Source organism: Leptopilina heterotoma, unplaced genomic scaffold (assembly GCF_015476425.1).
Source record: "Leptopilina heterotoma isolate Lh14 unplaced genomic scaffold, ASM1547642v1 Lhet_85, whole genome shotgun sequence".
NCBI classification, from domain to species: domain Eukaryota; kingdom Metazoa; phylum Arthropoda; class Insecta; order Hymenoptera; family Figitidae; genus Leptopilina; species Leptopilina heterotoma.
This window is the reverse complement of record NW_025111189.1, coordinates 321,596-347,220: the sequence shown is the minus strand read 5'-3', so window position 1 is coordinate 347,220 and position 25,625 is coordinate 321,596. Positions and strand designations below refer to the sequence as shown.

The following is a 25,625-nucleotide window of genomic DNA, read 5'->3' as shown; positions in this document are numbered from 1 at the left end:
GTTCAAAAAATTGAATAAAAATATAATGGTGTGTAAATTTGAGATTAAAAAGAAATTAATTACTGGCTCTCATGTTTCCATAAAAAATCAGAAATTTATATAGAAAATACTTAAAAACAAAAGCGAACAAAGTAGAACATTTTTGAAAATATTTTAATTCTTTAAAGAAATTTAATTAAAAATATATTGAAAATAATACTTAAATTCTAATAAATAAAAATGTAGCAGAAGAATTTTAGTTATTACAATTTTTTAAAAATCTAAGTTTTTTAAAATTTCTAATTAAATGCATTTAAAATTGAAATTTTACAAAAACACAATAACTTTTGAAAACAAAAATTTTCCAGTATTTCGATAAAAATTCCCTGACTTTTCCATGTTTTCCAGGTAGCGTGGCAACCCTGTTTAGTTAATTCAATTTTTTTGTTCACTTTATACAAAATAAAAATTTATCCAGTTTTAAATTCCTAAGTGAATTTTTTTTCTAAAGTTCGCGTGGATTTCCAGTGAAAACAGTTCTTAAATAAAAGAGGCAGATAAGAGTTTCAACTCTAATGGAATAAGAAACACGATAAAAAAGAATTTATAAACCATGCACTAGGCCAGCTGCCTCTCTCGAATTTTCAAATAGAATTCTCTCGTGACTTTAAACTTTAAAAAGCTGCGAGATGCGAACTCCTAAAACTTAAGAATCGAATTATTGATATCATGATCCGGTTTGTTGCCGGAAGTTTTATTTATTATTCCGCTTCCTTAAACATAAGAATTTATGATTAAATGATGCTTTCTTGTTTTTTTTCTCATTTCACTTTTTATCGATCAAAAATATTCAAAAATAAGAAAAAAAGTAGAATAAAATTTTGTCCTACGAAAAAAGTTAAAATTAAAGAATCAAATATTTCGTTGAAATAATTTTTCTTTACCAAACAAAAAATTCTGATTAAAAATATTTCCTACGAAAAAAGATAAAATTAAAGAAACAAATATTTCGCTCAAATAATTTTTCTTTACCACAAAAAAAACATCTCTGATTAAAAATTCGATTTGTTCCAAATTCGAAAGTATAGTGGAAAAAGTAAAATTCTAATTTGAATTGTTAAATTAAATTGCAGATAATTATCTGCAATCAAATTATAATTTGATAAATTTTTATACTCACAGGTGGTCGATGATCATTTTAAAATAATTATACTTGCAGTTTTGGCGAAACTTTCTCAACGACAATAGTTTTATGTGAATGGTTGTTCCTCTCGATTGTGGACGAAATTCTGTGAATATTTCACAAAAAATTGGTCGTTTCGAATAATTAAAGTTGGTTGTTTGCATTAATTCCTCTCTTTTTCGATGATAATCTATCGTTGATGAAAAATATGTTACTTCCATTTCTGGTGCTTCCTAAAACGGAAAATTCGAATTAATATGTTTTTTTAACAAGTTTATTTATTGTTATTTTGCAAATTGCAATAACTACTTCTTCACTGATTAACTAATTAATTATTATTGCTTATTACTTATTATTTCAATTATTTTCAATTTTAATAAAATTTCTCGAAATAATTTAATTTTTTCATAAACAAAAAAATTTTTCTCGAGAATTTCAATTATTTTCAATTTTATTAAAATGTCTCGAAAAAATTCAATTCTCTCACAAAAAAAACAGTTATTCACGAGAAATTCAATTATTTTCAATTTTATTAAAATTTCTCGAAAAAATCCAATTTTTTCAGAAACATGAAAATTCTTGGCCAGAAATTCAATTATTTTCAGTTTTAATAAAATATATCGAAAAAAAATTCCATTAATTGAATAAACAATAAATTTCTTCGCAAGAAATTCAATTATTTTCAATTCTAATATAATTTCTTTAAAAAATTCAATTTTTTCATAAAAACAAAAAATTCTTCGCCAGAAATTCAATTATTTTCAGTTTTGATAAAACATCTCGAAAAAAATTCCATTATTTGAATAAAAAATAAATTTCCTCGCAAGAAATTCAATTATTTTCAGTATATTAATACGATTTCTCGGAAAATTTCAATTATTTTCGAACTTTAATAACATTCTTCAAAAGAATTCAATTATTTTGAATAGAATTTCAATGACATTTCGTAACAGCATTCAATTATTTTCAAAAAAATAAAATTTTTCACAAAAATTCAATTATTTTCATAAATAATAAAATTCTTTGGAAAAAATTCAGTTATTTTTAATAAAATTTTTCGAATCAATTCAATTATTCTTCGCAACATTCACTTATTTTCAGTGTCAATTAGATTCCTCGAATAATTTCAATTATTTTCGAACTATAATAAAATTCATCAAAGAAATTCAATTATTTTGAATACAATTTTAATAACATTTCTCGAAAGAATTCAATTATTTTCAAAAAATAAAATTTTTCACAGGAATTCAATTATTTCCATAAATAATAAATTTTGTACGAAAAAATTCAATTGTTAGAAAATTTTTCGAATTAATTCAATTATTTTCATAAATAATAATATTATCTGCAGGAATTCAATTATTTTCATTTTAATATAATTTTGTGAATGAATTCAATTATTTTTATAAATAATGTAATACTTGAAAGGAATGTAATATTTTTTCAAATTTCTCGAAAGAATACAATAATTTTTAACACAAGTTTATATTACTGGAAAAAACTTTTGAAAGAATTCAATTATTTTTATTAAAATTCTTTGTAAAAATTTAATTATTTTTAATATAATTTTTGTAACTTTTCTCTAAAAAATTCAATTATTTTCTTAAATGTTATATATTTATTAAATATTATTCAATTATTTCCATAAATAATAAAATTCTTTGTCGGAAGAAATTCAATTACTTTCAGTATTAACAAAATTTATTAAAAAAATTCCATTATTTGAATAAATAATAAAATGATTCCTAGAAATTCAATTATTTTCGAATTGTAATAAAATTCTTCAAAGAATTTCAATTCTTTTGACTACAATTTTAATAACATTCATCAGAATAATTCAATTATTTAAAAAAAATAAAATTTTTCATAGAAATTCAATTATTTGCATAAATATTAAAATACTTCGTTGTTTCGTTTTTAGTAGAAATTAAAATATTTTCGAAGTATAATAAAATTGTTTAAAGGAATTCAATTAGTTTGACTACAATTTGAATAACACTTCTCGAAACAATTCAGTTATTTAAAAATAAAATTATTCACAGTAATTCAATTATTCCCATAAATAATATAATACTTCGTAGGAAGTCAATTATTTTTAATAAAATTTCTCGAATCGATTTAATTATTAACAAAGTAATAAGATTCTCCACAGGAATTTATTTTTTAAATATAATTTTAATAAAATTTCTTCGAAACAATTCGATTCTTTTCAACATAATTTTACTAACATTTCGAGAAAGATTTTAATTTTTTTTTAATATAATATATTTTTTCAAAATTAAAATTTTTTTTAAATATAATAAATTTTTTCAAAATAATTTAATATTATTTTCATAAAAATAATAAAATTCCCACAAGAATACAATTTTAATAAAATTTCTAGATAAAGTTAAATTATTTTCAATAATAACGTTACAATTTATTGCGAATAAATAAAATCTTCATCAATAAAATTGCAGTTTACAATAAAAAAAATTATATTTACAGCAATAATGTTACAATTTACTGTAAATAAATTAAATTTATAGCAATAAAATTACAATTCACCGCGAATTTCAATTACTGAAAAGACAAAAATAAATTTAAACGAATGAGTTAATTTCGACATTGTTGACTGCAAATAAATTCGCAATAAATACATTTAAATTTCCACAATTACTGCTAATTTAAATTTGTGAAAAAATAAATAAACCAAAAGCGAATAAGTAAATTTTGATATTCTCGACTGCAAATAAATTACCATTTAGTTCAAATTTCAATTAATGAAAAAAAGAAACAATTGAAAACGAAGGAATAAATTTTGATATTCTCGACTAGGTACAAAATACAAATAAATTAAAATTTAGTTCAATTTTCAATTATAGAAAAAAAAACTGTAAACGAAGGAGTAAATTTTGACATTCTTGACAAATATCGAGTGCAAATTTGAAATTGTCAACATTCTGATCGTGTCAGGTTCGTCGCGTGTTATTCATCTTTGAAACCCAGAGCACCACTTATTCAATGACACTTCATGAATTATTAAAGCAATCGATCTCGAATGTCCAGTGTGAGCAATATGATTTGCCATTTGAACGCCCGAAAATGCTCAATTCGCGCCTCATTCGCTGTTGTTGTCTCTCTCTCTATAATCACTAAACAAAAAAATAACAACATTTTTACAAATAGTATTTTTCTATTTCGCGAGTAATTCTCCTAAAGTTTTTTTAACCTCTCTTGTCGTTTACAATTTTCTTGAAAAATGTGAAAACATCAGTCAAAAAAAAAAAATCCTCAAAGTAGGCCAATTCTTTTTCTTCTTTTCCATTATAAATCGCCGTTTTCAAGATTCAGTTTTCAGAACGAATGCACATTCTTCGAAACTCTCGTTTCTCTATTTCCTTTTTTTCAAACTTTTTTCACTCTGTGACTCGAAAGGAATTTATCGAAGACAAGGAAAAATTTGAATTTCAAGAAAAAAGTCACAGAAAACTTTTTTTTTTATTATCGAATTGAAAAACAAAATTTTGCGGTAAAGAACAAAATTTGCGAGAATGTAAAATTTCCAAAAACATGTTTTTCTCTCTCTCCTTCTCTCTTAACTTTCTTTCAAGAAAATAATTGAAGTGATAAATATTTCGTGCAGAGAAATAACTGAAATGATAACAGGGGTGTTAGGAAAATGTGATTTTATTTTTCCCTGATTTCCAGACAGAACTTTGACTTTCTCCCTCACCCTAAAGAATATTTTAATTCACTCTCAAGATAATTAGATATCAAAAAAATGTTTTAAATGCATTTATTTTTTAATATCTTTAATTGTAAATTATATTAATTTCTAATTAAAATTTTTTAAAATTCAAATTTTCTAAAACTTTAATTTTAAACTTTTTAAAATTCAATCTTTATTTAAATTAGTAAAAATGTTTACTAATTTCAATTAGTTAATGACTTTTTGCTTTTAAATTAGCAAATTTTACTAATAAATTAGAAAAAATTACTATTTATTAGTAAAATTTACTAATTCAAATTTAGAGACATAGTTTTGTGATAAAATTATTGCAAAGGAAATTTAATAATTAATTTATTTTCCACATTTTTTGTGTATGTGAAATTTTTTATATTTTAAAAGATAAAATTTTTAATAACTTTGTAGGTAATTATATTAATTTTACTGATGCTTTTTGTAATTTTTGTAACTTTTTATAATTTTGAATCTGAAGTAGATACATTTTCGCATTGAATTTTATTATAATTCTTTTAAAATAATTTATTTCGAAGAATTTTATGGAAATTTTGTGAAAATAAATAAATTCTTTTATTTAAAAAATTCAATTAAAATTGTACTGAAAATAATTGAATTCTTTAGAGATATTTTATTAATATTATATTGAAAATAATTGAAATACAAATTAAATATTATTATTTATAGAAATAATTGAATTCTTTTGAAAAATTTTGTTATAGTTCAAAAATAATTGAAATTTTTCTAAAAATCTTATTAAAACTGTAAATAATTGAATTCCTGTGAAGAATTTTGTTATTTATTTAATAAATAATTGAATTTTTTTCAAAAAAATTTATTAAAACTGAAAGTAATTGAATTTCTTCGGAAAATTTTGTCATTTTTGAAAATAATTGAATTGATTCGAGAAATTCAATTCAAAATATATATTATGGAAAAAATTGAAATTCTTCGAGGAGTTTTAATTAAAATTAAATTAAATATTTATGAAAATAATTAAATTCTTGAAAAGAATTTTATAAAAACTTTTGAAAATAATTGAATTTCCACGAAAAAATTGTTTGAAACTGTAATTATAATCTTACGAAAAATTTAAGTAAAATTTTATTGAAATTAATTTATTTTTAAGAATTTTCTGGAAATTCTGTAAAAATAAAAAAATTCTTTTGGAGAATTTAATTAAAATTGAATTCTTTAGAGATATTTTATTAAAATTTGTATTAAAAATAATTGATATATGAATTGAATATTATTATTTATAGAAAAAACTGAATTCCTGTAAAGAATTTTATTTTTTCAAATAATTGAATTCTTTCGAGAATTGTTATTAAAATTATATTGAAAATAAATGAAATATGAATTAAATTTTATTATTTACAAAAATAATTGAATTCTTTTCAAGGATTTTATTATAGTTCGAAAATAATTGAATATTTTTCAAGAATTCTTATTAAAACTGTAAATAATTAAATTCCTGTCAAGAATTTTTTTGTTTATTCAATAAATAATGGAATTTTTTTTGGATAATTTTTATTCAAACTAAAAGTAAATGAATTTCTGCGAAGAATTTTATTATTTTTGAAAATAATTGAATTGATTCGAGAAATTCTATTTAAAATAATTGAATTTCTGTGGAAAATGTTTCAAATAATTGAATTTCTTTGAGGAATAATTGTATTTTTGAAAAGAATTTTATTTAAACTTTTGAAAATAATTGAATTTCCACGAAAAAAAAGTTTAAAAGTACAATTATAATCTTTTGAGAATTTTTTATTGAAATTTTATTAAAAATAATTGAAATATGAATTGAATTTTATTATTTATAGAAATAATTGAATTCCTTTCAAGAATATTATTATAGTTCGAAAATAGTTCAATTTTTTCGAGAAATCTTATTAAAACTGTAAATAATTGAATTCCTGTGAAGAATTTTCTTGTTTATTTAATAATAATAATGGAATTTTTCCGAGAAATTTTATTAAAACTGAAAGTAATTGAATTCCTGTGAAAAATTGTAATAACATTTTTTTCAAATAATTGAATTTCTCCGAGGATTTTTATTAAAATTGAATTTATTATTAATGAAAATAATTAAATTCTTAAAAAGAAGTTTATTAAAACTTTGGAAAATAATTGAATTTTCACAAGAAAAAAATGTTTAAAAATATAATTATAATTCTTTTGAAAAATTTGAGTAAAATTTTATTGGAAACAATTGAAGTTTTGACAAGAATTTTATTAAAATTTTTGAAAAATGTAATTAATTAGTCAATAGTTGGATTCTTACGAATTATAGAAATTGAATATTTGTCCAGTACTTTTGATAAAATTCCCCGACATTTCCCTGGACAATTTTACTTTTCCTGACTTTTCCCCGAATTCCCTGATTTCCCTAAACACTAATAATCCTGGATAAATATTTTTTGTAGAGAAATAATTGAAATGATAAAAAATATTTCTTGCAGAAAAATGATTAAAATCGTAAACATTTTTTGCAAAAAAAGGATTGAAATGCTAAATATTTTTTGCAAAGAAATAATTGAAATAATAAATATTTTTTGCAAAGAAATAATTAAAATGATAAATATTTTTACCAAAAAAATAATTCAAATGATAAATATTTCGTCGAAAGAAAAAATTAAAATGGTAAATATTTTTTACAAAGAAATAATTGAAATGAAAAATTTCGTTTGCAATAAAATAATGAAAATGAAAAATTTCGCTTGCAAACGAAATAATGAAAATAAGTATTTCGTCGAGAGAAAAAATTAAACTCGTAAATAATTTTTGGAAAGAAATAATTGAAATGATAAATATTTCATCGAGAGAAAAAATGGAAATGATAAATATTTATTGCAAATAAATAATAGAAATGAAAAATTTCATTATGAAGAAAATATTCAAACTGACAAACATTTTTCGCAATAAGAAATTAATATTTTCAAACATAAAAATAAATTTTTATTTCCATAAACATTTATCATATTTGCAAAATGTTGAATGTGAAATGGAATCTATTTTTAAATTGAGAACAGAAGCAAAAGGGCAAATAACTTTTTGTCATTGTTTTAATAAGTATGAACTGATTGAAACAAATCTTTTGAAATGAAAAGGGCTTGTACGACAACGTTAACAATATAATGACAACCATTATATTGACGAGTATTTAATGTGTCGATTATATACATATATATATATATATATATGTGTGTATACACACGGAATATTTCGTTTGTGAATGTTTATTCGCAATCGCGTAGGTGCAAGTAGGAGAACTTATATAGGACAGTATAACATGCAAAGCTCGCATGTTATTTTCACAACAAAAGCTATGTATCGGAAAATTATTTTTACTGTAAAAGTGATGCACATAAAGTGCAAGGCCTTGTAAATAGGTAGTTGAGTAATCAGGTAGCTGGTCATTTTACACTCTCAGTCTCACAGTTTATTTATACGATAAAAAAAAAGAAACAGATTTTCCTCTAACTCAAGCAAATAGTTTGCCAACTCCCTTTCCCCTCCTATTTTACTACATTCATTTTATTTAATTTAATCACTTTTTTCAATTATTTATCTTGTTTAATTTATTCCCCTTTTTTTCATCTCTAGATTTTATTTATTCAATTTAATCATTTTTTCTATTTATTTATTTTACTTAATCGCCTTTTATTCAATTTATTTATTTAGTTTAATCACCTTTTTTCAAAATTTGTTTAACTTAATCAGTTTAATTTAATTCTTTTTTTAAATTTATTGATTTAACTAGCAAATGATACGCGGAACTCGGTATTCTATTTATTATTATTTTGTACCTAAATTAAAAAATTTTATATTTTCAAGAATAAACATCAATTTTTGAATGATTACAAATTCAAAATTTAAAGAATTCACTTAATAAGTAAATAATATAAAATATTCTTGATTATTATTATTTAAAAATTTTAATAAAATTTGTCGCAAGAAATTCATTATTCTCATAAATAATAATATTTTTTAGAGCAATTAAATTATTTTCAATGCAATTTTAATAAAATTTCTCGAAAGAAGAATACTTTCTCCTTCAAAAAGTTCAATTATTTTCAAAAATTCAGATAAAATTCTACGAAGCAATGAAATTATTTTTATGAATTCTAAAAACCTCAGCAAGAATTCAATTATTTCTATAAATAAGAAAATTCTTCGCAAGAATAAAAATATTAACATAAACAATAAAATTCTTCAAAGAAATTCAATTATATTCCTAAATAACAAAATTCTTTGCAAGATTAAAATATTTTAATAAATAATAAAATTCTTCAAAGGAATTCAATTATTTTTACAAATAAAAATTTTCTGAGGAATCAAATTATTTTCAATACAATTTTAATAAAATTTCCCGAAAGAATACAATTATTTATAAGAATATTATTCAAATTCAATTATTTTCAAGAGTTTTAATAAAAATTCAATTATTTTCAACAATTCTGATAAAATTTTTCGAAACAATTCAATTATTTTTGTAAATATTAAAATTCTTTTGAGAAATTCAATTATTTTTGATAGAATTTCTATGAAAAAATTATTATTCAATTATTTTCAAAAGTTTTTAGTAAAAACTTAATTATTTTTAACAATTCTGATAAAATTTTCCGAAACAATCCAATTATTTTTATAAATTTTAAAATTCTTGTCAAGAATTCAATTATTTTTGTAAATGATAAAATTCTTGTCAAGAATTCAATTATTTCTGTAAATAATAATATTTTTTTTGAGCAATTTAATTATTTTCAATACAATTTTAATAAAATATCTCGAAAGATGAATACTTTCCTTTTCACAAAATTCAATTATTTTCAAAAATTCAGATAAAATTCTTTGAAGCAATTCAATTATTTTATGAATTGTAAAATCATCCGCAAGAATTAAAAGATTAATATTAACAATCAAATTCTTCAAAGAAATTCAATTATTTTTAATACAGTTTTAATAAAATTTCACGAAAGAATACAATTATTTTTTCAAATATTATTTAAATTCAATTATTTTCAAGAGCGTCAGTATAAAAATCCAATTATTTGGATTAAATTATTTTCAGATACAATTTTAATAAAATTTCTATAGGAAAAAATTCAATTATATTCAAGATAATTTTAATAAAGTTTCTCTAACAGGTTCAATTACTTTCAAAATTTTCAGTAAATATTATTAAAAAAAATATTAATTATAATTTATTATTAAAAAAAATATTTATTATTTTCAAGAAAATTGAAATAAATTCTTCAAAACAATTCAATTATTTAAAAAAATTTTAATAAAAATCTTGCCAAGAATTTAATTATTGAAAAAAATGTTGATAAACTTCTTGAAATGAATTCAATTATTATCAAATTTTTGGTAAATACTTTATAAGAATTCAATGATTTTCAGTAAATCGACAATTAAATTATTTCTAAAAATAATTGAATTTTTTAATAGAATTTTATTAAAACTTTTTTAAATAATTGAATTCTTGCGAAAAAATTTATTATTTCTACAAATAATTGAATTTTTGCAAAATTTAAAGAAATAAGTGAATTTTTGAGAAGAATTTTATGAAAATTGTATTTAAAATAATTGAATTCCAGCGAAAATTTCATTATTTTTAAAAATAATTGAATTCATAAATTGTATTTTATTAAAAGTTTTTTAAATAATTGAACTCATGTGAAAAATTCAATTATTTTTTAAAATGATTGAATTTTATCGGAGAATGTTTCCAAGTTTTTTAAAAATAATTGAAATTTTCGAAGAAATCAATATTAAAATTGTATTTTGAAAATAAGTGAAATCCTGATAAGAATTTTATTATTTATATAAAATTAATTACATTTTTTACGAAGATTTTTATTATTTATAAATTGAACTATAAAGAATTTTATTACAAATTCTTTCAAATTATTTATTTGATTTAATTCCTTCTTTTATTTACTTCCCATTTAAAAATTTATTCATTTTACTTAATCACCTTTTGTTTATTTACCTACTTTATTAATTCATCTTCAATATTGTTCGTTGTTGTATTCAAAATTTTCCCATTTTCAACATTAATTAAAAAATATGTTCTGAATTTGTATATCTATCAAAAAGCAGCATTATTCTCTCTGACAAAAAAAAAAAAAATTCCCACGAGAATGAAAATGTAAAAGCAATAAATCAATGTTTAATTATTTTATGCCAGTACTGGAGAAATTATTTTATGAAATTTAATGGACCAGTGAATCAAGGGAGAAAATTTGGTTAATTGGAAGACCAATTGTAACAAAAATAAAAATACAAAAAAAATATAATAAACTTCACTGAAAAAGCTTACAATTTTCCAATTTTTCGATACTAGAGTTTTTAATTCTAAAATCTCGATAGAAAAAAGTGAATTAATAATTTGAATCGGTTTCTCTAATTTAAATCGAACTATGTACTTTATTTATTAATAAATAAACCTATTTATTAATAAATTTCCTCTTTATAATTTTTTTGTTCTCGAATAAATTCACAAAAAAAAAGATTTAAATTAAATGCGGGAAATTTTTCATTATTATTGTTTTACTATAAACGTGAGAATTGAAGAAAAAAACGAGGATAAAAAAAATATATGTACATAAAATGGGTCGTGAAACTTGGCAAAAGCAAATTCATGTTTCATAAGGTTATTGATGTTATGAAATTCTATAACGAATTTAATTGAAGTCCGCTATTGAATGCTGCCGCGAACAATTAATTGAAGTTAATAAACGAATAATAACCGACAGTTTCATTTCAAAATATTCGCAACAAATTTTTTCATGTGCAACATTTCGGAAATTGATACAATATTTATGATAAGGTAATTCTATAACTTTCTCTATTTACTCTCCATTCTATGCAAAAAATAACAAAAAAAAAAGAAAAACTATGATTTACGTTTAAAAAAATATATTTCAAAAATCTATAGATACATAAAATTTAATTTCAAACAAAAAAAATAAAAAACACTAATCTGCTTCTATTTTTGACGTTGAATGAAAAGGAATTATGATTTAAATATTCTGAATTAAAAGTAAATTCAGGAAAAACAAAAATATAAATTATAAGAATTATAATTTATAAAGAGAAATTAAGAAATAAAAACTTAATAAGTTATTAATTAAATTTAAGTAATTATTAACTTAGTGAACAAATAAAAGTAATTATTAAGTTAATAATAAATAAAATAAATTATTAAGTTAATAATTAAATAAAAATGTTTAATCTAAAAATAAAAAAGTAAAAAAAAATATATACAATCGGACAAATTAAAATAAAATTGAACTAAAAAAAGCAGTAAAATAAAAACAAATTGTCAAAAAAGAAAAAAGTTTAGAAAATAGTTTCAGAAAAAATTCTGCATATTTTGTTTCTAATTATAATTGATCAACAATAGATATTTGTTTGTTAAATTTTAAATTTATGAAAATATTTGAAGCTCACTTTTTGTAATGAACTGCGATTTAATAAAAAAAAAAAACATAAAATAAACAGAAAAATACAAATTTTAAACTGTCACTAAACCTTGAATTACGGAAGCATGTGAGTCCGAAATCGATATTTTACATATAATTCCATGTCATTTCCAGATTTTCCACTCAATTTAAAAAAAGTTCCATGACTCAAGTTTTTCCCGCATATTCGTATCACATCCTGAAAAAAATATGCAAAATAAATATACACAGGAATATAAAATATAAATAAAATACGAATATAAAAAAGAATATTTTAAAAACTATTAATTTTTGTAATAAAAGAGCTAAAAAAGGCATTATTACAATTACAAGAATTAATTAAATAGCGGTTTCAACAAAAGGAAAATATAATAAAAGTAAGGAAAAGCATTTTAAAAAATTGGGAAAATAGAAAAAAAGTATGAAAATACATTTTAAAAAATGGGAAAATAAAAAAGTATGAAAAAACATTTTAAAAAATGGGAAAATAAAAGAGTATGATAAAATATTTTAAAAAATGGGACAATAAAAAAATGCATGAAAAAGCATTTTAAAAAATGGAAAAAAATAAGAAAAGTATGAAAAAAATATTTAAAAACTATAGAATAATATTCCCAAAACTATGGAAAAATAAAAAAAAATATGGAAAAATATTACAAAACTTAATTTTTCTAATAAAAAGCTTAAAAAAGGCATTTCTACAAAAATAACTAAAAAACGGTTTTAACAAAAAGCAAACATCTTAAAAACTATGGAAAAATATTAAAAAACTTAATTTTTGAAATAAAAGGCCTAAAAAATGCGTTAATACAAGAATTAATTAAAAACAGGTTTAAACAAAAAGCAAAAAGAAAAAGATGGAAAGATAAAAAAAAAAAAAAAAATAAAAAAAAAAAATAAAAAAGATAAAAAATTAATTTTTGTAATAAAAGGCTTAAAAAAGGCGTTTCTACAAAAATTAAATAAAAACGGTTTTAACAAAAAGCAAATATAAAAAAAAGTGAAACAATATTACAAAAACTATGAAAAAATATTCTAAAACTGTGGAAAACTATAAAAAAAATATATAAATTTTAGTCAAAAGGGCTAAAAAAATGCGTTATTACAAGAATTAGTAAAAAACTTGTTTTAACAAAAAAATATGGAAAAATATTTTAAAAAAACTAGTAATTTTTGTAACAAATGGCCTAAAAAAGGCGTTTTTACGAAATTTAACTAAAAAACGGTTTTAATAATAAAAAAATATATACAAAAAAAATATTAATTTTTGAAATAAAAGGCCTAAAAAATGCGTTAATACAAGAATTAATTAAAAACGATTTCAACAAAAAGCAAATATAAAATAACAATGAAAAAATATTTTAAAACTATGGAAAAATAAAAAAAAAGTATCAAAAAATATTTAAGAAGTATGGAAAAATATTAAAAAACTATTAATTTTTGTAATAAAAGGCCTAAAATGCATTTCTACCAAAAATAAAAAAAAAGTGGTTTCAACAAAAAGCAAATGTAAAGGCTGAAAAAATATTACAAAAATTATAAAAAAAATATTTTAAAACTATGGAAAAATATAAAAAAAAATATTAATTTTTGTAACAAAAAGCCTAAAAAAGGCGTTTCTACAAAAATTAACTGAAAAACGGTTTTAACAATGAAGCACATATAAAAAAACTGAAAAAATATTTCGAAAACTATGGAAAAATATAAAAGAACTATTAATTTTTGTAATGAAAAACCTAAAAACCGACTCACTACAAAAATGAACTAAAAACGGTTTTAACAAAAAGCAAAAAACAAAAAATAAACAAAACTATAAAAAAAATTTTAGAACTATGAGAAAATAATAAAAAAACTAGAGAAAAAATATAAAAAAATCTATTAAAAAAAAAAAATAAAAAATATTAAAAAATAATAGATACATAAAATACAAACGTTCAAAATCGAAACGCATTAAAAAAATATTCAAAACAAATACAAACCAAACTATGCAAAATATTACCAAAAAAAAAAGAAAATAAAAAACCAATCGCAAATTAGTATATAACTGAAAAGAAAACATAAAATTCAAATAAAAAAAGAAAAAAAAAAGAAATTGAAACTAATAAAATTGTCAAAGGCCAGAAACATATTGGATATTAAAAGAAATATTTCTCCATATATGAGAAAATTGTGTGTAAAGGATTGAGAAAAAAAGTAGAAAAAAAAAGAAAAAAAAATAGAGTACTTTTTTTGAAATATGTAATAATGTCGAGACCGGAAGGAGAACAACTCTATATTGCTCACGCCTCGCAGTAGAACACATCGCGTTGAGTCGGGCAGTAGTGAAGAGACTAGCCTTGTCAGACGTCAGTGCTTTCAGTAGTAATTCCCCAGCTCGGTCAGAGAGTATACGTTCCAAATAAGTTTGTCAGGATTAGGACTACCATATCACATTGTCAACATTTTTCAGGTATCCAGATTTTATTGAAATTTTATTCCTCCGCCTGGAAAAGAGAAAAAACCAAAATATTCCATTATTACTTTTTTTCTATTTTTAGAACTTTTACTACAAAAAAAAAAAAATTCCATTCATTTTTTTTCTATATTTCCGTGCAAATTCACATTTTTATTTTATTACTAAATCGTTGATTATTTAATTTCTATTCTACTTTTTAATTTTAATTTAATTAACTATTTAAGTTCTAGGTAAATATTTATTATTATTAATTAGTTAACAACTGTTTAATCTATTTATTTAAATAATTATCACAATTAAAAATATTTTATTATTATTTGCTTACTATGAATTTTTATTCCGATTTATTTCATTATAATTTTTATTGTTATGTTTACTATTATTATTTTCATTATAATTACTATTTTTTATTAATTATTATTGTCATTGTCATTATTATTTATTTATTTATTTGTTTATTTAAGAAACTTATTATTATTATTATTATTTAAATTTTTAGAAACAGTTCTTAAAAAAAACAATTATAATAAAAATAATTTTTGAAAAAATAAAAAAAATTTTGTTTGTAATTAAATTATTTTTGGAAGAAACCTTGAAAAAATTAAATTATTCAAGATATGAAATTTTTTTTTTGAATTTGGACAAAATTTTCAATTGTTTCAATCTTTTAATATTATTTTCAAGAATTCAAATACTTTCAAAAAATTTTAATTACGATTTTTTAAAATAACACATTTTTCGGAATTTCTAAATAAACTTTTTCAACTTTCATTAATTTATGTTTAATAAATATTTCATTACTTATATTCATTTGTTCAGCAGGAATTAAAATTTGAAAATACTTTCATAATGTAAAACTTTTTGAAATTTAATTATTTCAAAAAATTAGAACTGCAATTCTATTAATTATTCTTCAAATATTTTCATAAATTTTAACTAAAATTCTCTTTCAAATCAATTCTTATACAAAAGTTCGACGAGAATTAAATTATTTAAATACAAAAATAAATAATCAATTGTTTCTAAAAATAGCAACTTAATTAAATTGAATTCTCAAAAATATTTTTAATGGAAAATCTTCAAGTGTAAATTTTAAAATTAAAATGAATGGAAATTAGATTTTAAAAATTATATTAAAATATTTTTGAAAAAAGTAATTTTTAGAATTCTTTTATTCTAATTTTTTAAAATTCCAATTATTTTCACAGTCTTTGAAAAAATATTTTTGAATAATTTTTCTAATTAAATTTTCGAAATATTGAATTAAAAAGATTTTTAATAATTCAAATTTTGTAAAATTAAATAGAAAATAATTGATTTTTTTTTTAAAATCATCTTTTGAAGAATTTTAATTGCAAATTTTGAAAATAATTGAATAGATTAAAAATATGATGAACAATCTTCAAGTGTAAATTTTAAAATGAAAATTAGATTCTAAAAATAGAATTAAAAAATTTTCAAAAATTACGACTTTTTCGACTTTTCTTCTAAACATTGCAATAATTTTTAGGATAAAATGCAACTTATTTCGATTTTCATATGAAAAATAACTATAGACAAATCTTCAAAAATTATTTTTGAATAATTTTTCTAATTAAATCTTCGAAATTTGCAATTAAAAAGTGTTTCAATAATTGAAATTTTGTAAAATTTAATTAATAATAATTGTTTTTTTTCAAGTATAATTACAATTTTTGAAAACCAACTTTTGAAGAAATTTAATTCTAAATTTTATGAAAATAATTGAATTCTCAAAAAAATTTAATGACAAATCTTCAATTGTAATTTTTAAAATGGTAATTAATGAAAATTAGCTTCTAAAAATTATATATTAAAATATTTGTGAAAAAAAAATAATTCTTAGAATTTTTTAATTCTAATTTTTTTAAAATTAAATTATTTTCAATATTTTCAAATACAAATTTCCAAAAATGCAAATACATAAAAAAATAATAATATAAAAATTTTGTACAATTATTTTTAATATTTTAACAACATAATCATGTTCAAAATTTTTAAAAGTTCAATTATTTTTTTAATAGAATTTACCAAATATTTAAATTCTTTGGAAATTTTTCAATTGCATATAGATATAATTGAAAAACTTATTTTTCATAAATTATTTTAAAAATATTTTTAAAAAATTAATTTTAAGAATTTCCTTATTAAAATTTTTTGAAAATTAATTAATGACTTAAAAAACATGGACAGTTAGAACTGAATTTTTGTATTTAAATAATTGAATTCTCTAAGAAATTTCGGGAAAATTATTAAAAATAATTGATTTCGAGAAGAAGTTTGATTAAAAAATTGTATATAAAATAATTGAGTTTTAAGAGAATTAGAATCGTAATTTTTAGAAGTTATTAAATTTCACAAGGTTTTAAATATAAATTTAAAAAATTTTATTCCTGTATAAAAACAAACAAGAAGTAATTAATTTGAAATATCTATCTAACAAAATTTTTCAAGTTTTGAATAATTGAATTTAGAAATCAGTGAAAGATCAGTAAAATACAAAAAAAAAAAAAATTTTGTGACAACACTGAATTAAATAAACGACTGTTTCGACTTTTTTTCTTTTTTAACTCGACTAAAGCGACTTTTTTCCACCTTAAAGTTGATCCGAGGCCTGAAATTGAAAAATAAATAATTATTATTATGTTAAAATAAATTTTTCTAGAAAGACATATAATTTAAATAATAAAGATCTTAAACTTTTTTGTTTGGCCATTAGGCCAAAGAAGAAAGTTTAAGATCTTTATTATTTAAATTATTATTTCTATTATTTTACTATTTAATTTCTTTTTATTATTTTTTTTATTATTTTATTTTATTATTATTTTATTATTTTTTTATTATTTTCCTTTATTATTATTTTATTATTTTTTTATAATTTTCTTTTATTCTATTATTTTATAATTATTATTTTGAATAGTAATTATTCTCCCCTTAAGTAATAATTATTTTCGAAAATAACAATACCCAATTATGAATTTAAATATTTATCTGCCGAGACCAGCGACCATTTGTTTCGAGAATTTAATTTATTTTCTTAGTCGACGAGTTTCTCTGGTCGTAGATATAATTTTGTCGACAATTTTCCAAAAGTAAAATTCACTGCATTTTTTTTTTTTCATTTTTTTTAGGTTTCTAGCAATTTGCATTTGGAGAAAAGTTTTGAAAACTGCATTATAAACGGAATGAGAGAGAGTTTATAGTGGGTGGGGAGAAAGTGCAATTAAATAGTTTCTACATTTTCGCGTTTTGTTGATATTTTGGGGGAGAAGAAGAGAAGTTTTGTCGTTTTAAAGGGTTTAGTGATATGTATATATACACAGAGAGAGAGAGAAGAGTAGCAGCTGCAACTTTATACATGCGCAATTTAAATTCTACAAGAGCCGAGAATTTTGTGAATACCAGCCAAACACGTGCGGTTTTTTTTTTTTTTTTTTTTTTTTTTGTTACGAAATTTAAATTTGAGAACATATTGGGAAGCTACTATAAACGGAAAAATAGAGAAAATTTTTGCTGAATCGTTCCTTTGGACATGACATCATGAATATTGTCGTGTTGAATTTATTGAATTTCCTTTATACTTTTTATCATAGCTTTAAGATACAAATTTTTTATTTGCAAGCAACAGATATATTACTTTTACTATTTTCACTACTTTAAAAAGTTGTTTCCCTTTTTCAATTTTATTTGAACTCAATTTTTTAAAATCTTTTTAAATAATTTACGGGAATTTTTCTACCAAATAAATAAATAATATTAACAATAAAATATAATATTAACAATATAAAATAAATAACATCAATAATATTAATAATAAAAAATAATAATAATATAAATATTTTAAATAATATTTAATATCAATTATAAAATAATAATCCACTAGTAATCATTATTATGATAATCTTTCGAAATATAATTTTTTGAAAATACAATTATATTTCAAAACAATTTTTAAAATTGTAATAAAATTAAATTCTTTCAAATGTAAAATTTACTTTAATGAAATTTGACAAAACTTTAAATCGTTTTAATTTTTAAAATAATTTTCCAAAATTCAATTATCAGCCAAAAATTTTAATTACAATTTTTCAAAAATCTATTTTTAATTATAACTTTTCAAAAATCTAATTTTAATTATAATTTTTCAAAAATTGAATTCTAATTACAATTTTTCAACAATCTAGATTTATTTAGAATTTTTAAATTAAATTATTCAAAATTTGAATAATTCTTAAACAATTATTTAAAAACTTGTTATTATTCATTTTAATTGACATTTCAAACAACTTCAATGTAAAACTTTTGAAATTCAATTATTTCTAAAATTTACAACGGTAATTTTTACAAAAGTCAATTATTTTTTTAATTAGGTATTTAAATTCAATTGTTTTTCATTTATTTATTGTTGTTATTTTTATTTATTTTATTTATTCAATTATTTTTCAAAATTTTAACCGAATTTTTTTTTTTTATAGTTGAAATTATTGCAATAGAACAATTTTTGTAAAATTTAAGTAATTATTTTCCATATTTTTAGTTACAATTCTTCAAAAAATACAATAATATTTAAAAATAATTTTCAAAAAGAAGAAAATAAAATTCTTTGAAATATAAAATTTATTGTAATAAAATTTGAGAAAATTTCCTTTTTCCTTTAAAAATTATTTTCGATAATTTAACTATTTTCAAAAAATTTTAATTACGATTTTTTAAAAACCTCATTATTTCAGAATTTCGAAATAAAATTTTTCAAATTTTATTAATTTCTTTTTAATAAATATTTGATTACTTATTCATTGTTCAGCAGGAATTAAAATTTTAAAATACTTTCAATGCAAAACCTTTTGAAATTTAATTATTTCAAAAAATTAGAACTGCAATTCTATTAATTATTCTTGAAATATTTTCTTAAATTTTAAGTGAAATTCTCTTTTTCAAATCATTTCTTATTAAAAAAGTTCGACAAGAATTAAATTATTTAAATACAAAAATAAATAATTGATTACTTTTAAAAATTGCAACTGTAATTCAACTTATAGATTTTTCTTAATTTGAGAAATAAAAAACTAGAAAAAAATTTATATTTAATTTGTAAATTTCTAAATAATTTATAAAATTTATTTATTCTTATGATAAAGAATAAAAAATGTAATTATTTTTCTATGTTTGAATTTTAAGTAGCTACGAACGGAAAAATGAGGAAAATTCAAAAAAAAATCGAGTTAATATTGTAAATAAGTGAAAACAAAAAAACTTAAAGTGCAGAAAATTATGTCCTCTATAGATGGAGAATATTCAATAACTCCTATTAATGAAAACAAAAAGCAATTTTTAATTAAAGATTGAAAATGCTTTTCAATTTTGAAAACCTATATCGAAAATCGTTTCGATTTGCATAGCTTTTATATCACTTTTCCAAGCAGAAGCATTTAAATTTAAATGACTTTAAAAGCCTTTGAAGTTGAAGCTGATTTTCAGATGATTGCCATCAAAAATTCCTTCGTTTTTCTCTCTTTCGAAAAAAAAAATTAAAAAATATTGAAATTCAAAAAAGATTTTTGTTTGTAAATTTATTAATTATTTCATAGAGATGGAGAGATAGAGAGAATTTACAGAATATTCAATAAGCATTAATCCTTACAAGGTTTTACTCCAGAGTTAGAGTTTAATCTCTTCAGAGTTATTTACTCAAAAATAATAAATTTAAACACGAAATTCAAAGCTCTTGGAATAAAAAAAATCCTCACACAGTAGATTTTAATAAATTTGAAAAAATTATAAAGGAAATAATTCAATTAGTAGGACGACTTTTGAATGCAATTTTAGAAATTTCAATTATTAATTATTAACTATATTAATCTCCGTATTCTTTCATTCATTCTGACCGCAATTTGAAGTTTCTGTGTATGCTTTTGCTTTTTTCTTTAAAAAATATTGATTGACAAATCGAAAATATGCAGGTATTTTTTTATGATTCAAAATAAAATAATATTGGAAATTAGAAAATTTAAAAAAAATTATGATTAACAAATAAAAAATATAATCATTTTGTTTTTTATATGCTTTTTTCTCAAAAAAAATTTCGTTTGGCTGATCTAAATTATTATGCAAATTATTCTCCTTTTTATTTATAAAAAATACTAGAAAATTGTTAATTGTTAAAAAATTGTTATTAAGAAATAGGAAATGTACCCATTTTATGGATAATTTTTATTTCTCAATAACAATATTGTTTACAAACTCATTTTTTTTCTTTTGGAAAGAAAAACATTAGATATTCCCGTTTCTTAATATTTTTCTAGAAAATTCTCAATTTTCATAAGGAAATAATTTGCATCAATTCTATTTCTTAATTTCAATTGTTTTAATAAAATTCAAAGTTTTTTAAATATAAAACAAAAAAATGTTTATAAATTCTATTTGTCAATTGGAAAATTTAATTGAAAATGAAAATTTTTGAATTTTTAGAAAATAAAGAGAAAAAATTTTATTGAAAAAAAATGTTCTGTTAAATTTATTTACGAATATCTTTAATTGTAAAATTATTCGCAATAATAATTTCTTTTTTAAATATTTTAAATATTTAATTATTATTATTTTTCCGTAGGAATTAAAATTTTTCGAAACATTCAAATTCAAAGCTTTTTGAAATTAATCAACTTTATAAATAATAATTGAAGAAAATCAAGTGTTAAAATAATTATTTTATATTATAAGAATATTGTTACTGCAATTTCTTAAAAATTATTTTCATATGAAAATATGATAATAATTTATTATCCAAAAATTAAACTAAAATTCATTTTGAAATCAATTTTTATTCGAAAATTCTACGAGAATTCAATTATTTAAATACAAAAGTAAATTATTTATTAAATAATTAATTTAATTGATTCAAATTGTATTAAAAATAATTGAAATTCAGTGATGAGTTATATTGTTATTTATGAAGATAATTGAATTCCTATAAAGAATGTTATTATTTTTTAAAATAATTGAATTATTGCGAAGAAATTTACAAAAAATTTGTAATTAATAGAATTCCTGAAAAGAATTTTGTTTTTTTATGAAAATAATTGAAATCTTGCGACGAATTTTATTAAAATTTTTGAAATAATTCAATTTCTGCAAGAAATTTTATTATTTATTAAGATAATTGAATTCTTGACAAGAATGCTATTAAAATTTTGGAAAATAATTGAATTCCTGTAAAGAAGTTTGCTATCTATGAAAATAATTGAATTCTTGCAAAGAAATTTATGAAAAATTTGTAAATAATAGAATTCCTGGAAAGAATTTTATTTAAAAAAAAAAAAATAATTGAATTCTTGCGAATAATTTTACTAAAATTATTAACAATAATTAAATTTTAGCAAGAATTTTATTAATTATGAAGATAATTGAATTTTCGCGACGAATTTTATTTAAATTTTTGAAATAATTCAATTTCAGCAAGAAATTGAATTGAATTGAATTGAATTCTTGCCAAGAATGCTATTAAAATTTTTGAATATAATTGAATTCTTGCAAAGAAGTTTGTTATTTATGAAAATAATTGAATTCTTATGAAGAAATTTATAAAAAATTTGTAAATAATTGAATTCCTGTGAAATTTTCCAAATTTATGAAAATAATTAAATGCTTGCGTACAATTTTATTAAAATTATTTTGAAATAATTGAATTCTTTTAGGTAATTTTATTAAAACAGTAGTTATGAAAAATCATTGAAATGAGGAAAAATTTTGAAAATAATTGAAATATTGTCAAGAATTTTATTAAAATTTTTGAAAATAATTGAATTTTGAAGGATTTTTCTTTACTTTTAATGATTATAATTGGGATTTTGTCGAGATTTTTTTTGTAAATTTTGAAAATAATTGAATTTTGTGATAAGAATGTTATTACCTTTGAAAATAATTGAATTTCTGCAATCATTTGTAATTTCTTCAAAATTCAATTTTTTTAGTGTTTTTAACTAACATTCTTCTATATAAATCCATTAGTTTTAATAATTAATTAAATTAATTTAATATATATTGACAAATTTAACTAATTTTAGAAGATTTTGAATTATTAAAATTTTTTAAGAATCTAAGTTCATTAAAATTTCTAATTAAATTCATTCAACATTGAAATTTTCTAAAATTTCAAATTGAAACCGTTTGAAGTTCATTTATTTATGAAAATTGTAAACACAACTCTTTAAAAATTGAATTAATTTTGAAATATTTAAGTAAAATTATTCATTAAATAATTTATTTATTTTATGATAGTTGTTCAAGATTTAAGTTATTTAAAAAGAAATTATAAATTTTTTTCAGAAATTGGAAAAATAGGTTTTGTATTAGAATTCGTGGTAATTTTATAGTTTATGATTCAAACAAAAAAGACACAAAAATTCAGAATTTTCTTATGAATTCTAAAAATTTAATTTTTTTCAGTGCTTTTAATAAAAATTCCTGACTTTTCCCTGAATTCCCTATGTCAGAATATATAATTATTATAATTATAATAATATTAAAACTATATATTCCAATTCATATTTTATTTTTATAAAAAAAAATTTGAATTAAAAATTGTTACGTTCTATAATTTTTAAAATTGCTAATTTTATTTAAAAAAGTGAGTGAGAAGCCAGTTATTGCTAATTAGGCAGGAATTAAAATTTCTATTCGATTTTTGCTTTTTACCTAAAAAAAAAAAAAAAATGATTGAAAATAAATGATTAACAATTAAAAGAAATGAGAGTATATTCCAATTAAGTGAAGAATAATATATTTACCTTATATAGGTGAGTGTTTTTGAATTTGAAGCTCAAACGGTTTTCAATGTGACTCAACCTGTCATGAGAATACAGTTCTCTCCTCTCTTTGTCACTCTTTGCAAATACTGGTAGATCACACCCTCTATTATTTCGATATCAGCAACTGCAACTAGAAAACCGATTGATTGAGAATAGTATCCAGCAAACGCAAGTTTCCTGCTTTACATTTCTACATAACAAGAAGCCTCAACAGGCAATTCAATGCCAGGAGAGAAAATGTCACCTGGAAATGGAAAACGACCGATAACATACCGCGGAAACGAATTTCGCAAGCTTCTCTGTTACAAAACTTTTCAATGCTTTCACAACTCACACGTACAACATTAGTTTTCATTTTCTTCATGTACACATAAATAAATATATACGTATATATATTTATGTTTATATATAACGTTTAATTAAAAACTTTTCTAATTAATACATTTTTTTTAAAAAATCTACTATTTTGTAGGTACTATATTTAATAAAAAAAAAAATACACGCGCGCAAGAAACAATAAAACACAATAATTTATTAGTTTCTGAGGATTCCCATATTCTAATAATTAATTATCGAAATTCAGAATTTAATCTTAAAAATGGAATTACTATTCACATTATAGGTTAACTTTACCGAATTTATTATTTCTTATCATGCTATCAAGTTTCCGGGGAACATTCGCGGACAGAATTAATGAAATGAACTTTAATTTTGAGGTTATGTTGGAAAACTACTCACGTATTTTGGGGGAGAAATAGAGGCGCATCCGAATGCTTTATGCACCAATTTCGTGACACGAAATATGTGTGATACAAGTTGAGTACAAAATTTGATTTCGAAAAGTTTGATTACTCAATTACTCATTCCGGGCTGATTGGATTGTTTGATGTTCGACTTTTTTTTTATTTTTGATCCTTTATATGCCCTTGTTAATTGACTACGATGCTTTTTCAATGAAGTCCCCAATGAAACTCGGGATCTGTTTTTTTTCTATATAGAGAACTCCATTCTTAATTAAATCCTTTCACGGGTTTGTCTTATTCAAAAAAAAAATTGCAACAAAAGCTTCCACGTTCGGGACGACAAGTACTATACATTGCAATTCCGTCATCCGGGACTTACATTGTAATTCGCTGATCAAAAACGACGATTATTTACACTGTGCGAACACTTGTTCGATACAATTTCATACGATTGACTGGATTGCTTAATTGATTATTGATTACACATGTAAATACTATAAAAGAAACAATTGAAAAAGACACAAAAGCTCCGCAAGCACCAGAATACCCGTTAAATTACGCCATTTTTGTTTCTGTTCTTTCGCGAACTGCATGATGGGTATAGAGAAAAAATTCAAATACATCGATAGATCGATTTACAGTTTCACCAACTTTAACAAAAAAAAAAAAATTACTTGTTAAATTCTTCAAAGCAAATAGAGAAATAAATAAAAATAAATAATAAAAAAATGTAAATAAATTAAATTATTAATTAATAATTACTAATTAATTAGAAATTCAATCAATAATAAAGAATTGCAACTTGTAAACAATGTACGCTTTTCAATAATTGTCAATTGTTGAATACAGTACTACCAATCTGCAAATAAATTATTTTTAGTAATGTTCTAACTGTCACATTTTGACAAGTTGTTATTAAAATCTAATTAGAATTTTCATAAATAAGTGGAATAACTATCGAGTTAATAAATATTTTCAGTAACAAAGGAGAAACTACAGTTAATAGTGAATTGAATTTAACAAATTTAGAACAAAAAAATACTTCGAATTTGTTAAAATTTGACGAGATAAAAAAACACTGATTCTAACCTCACTTTCGGTAATGTAAATAGGGTTGTGAGTGATGAAACGTTTCATTGAAACAATGAAACTTTCATTTGAAAGTTTCAATGTTTCATAAGCGAAAGTTTCATTAATTTCATAAAACATTGAAGAACCAATAATTAAGCTTTATTTGCACATGCGCA

General features: G+C 20.1%; 2 long non-coding RNA genes across 3 annotated transcripts in view; one reads left to right on the top strand and one right to left on the bottom strand.

Annotated features, from left to right (window-relative positions):
• The window catches only part of LOC122511519, a 44,304-nt gene that overhangs the window by 9,439 nt on the left and 9,240 nt on the right, over positions 1 to 25,625 (top strand). The window lies entirely within an intron of this gene.
• On the bottom strand, positions 1,173 to 24,935 carry LOC122511520. Of its 2 annotated transcripts, XR_006302527.1 has the most exons (5): positions 24,374 to 24,935; positions 23,615 to 23,765; positions 14,583 to 14,841; positions 12,429 to 12,557; positions 1,173 to 1,395 (listed from the first exon to the last, which is right to left on the bottom strand). It is a non-coding gene; the product is annotated as an uncharacterized LOC122511520 (long non-coding RNA). The 2 variants fall into 2 exon arrangements; XR_006302528.1 differs by lacking the exon at positions 1,173 to 1,395 and having other exon boundaries at positions 12,317 to 12,557.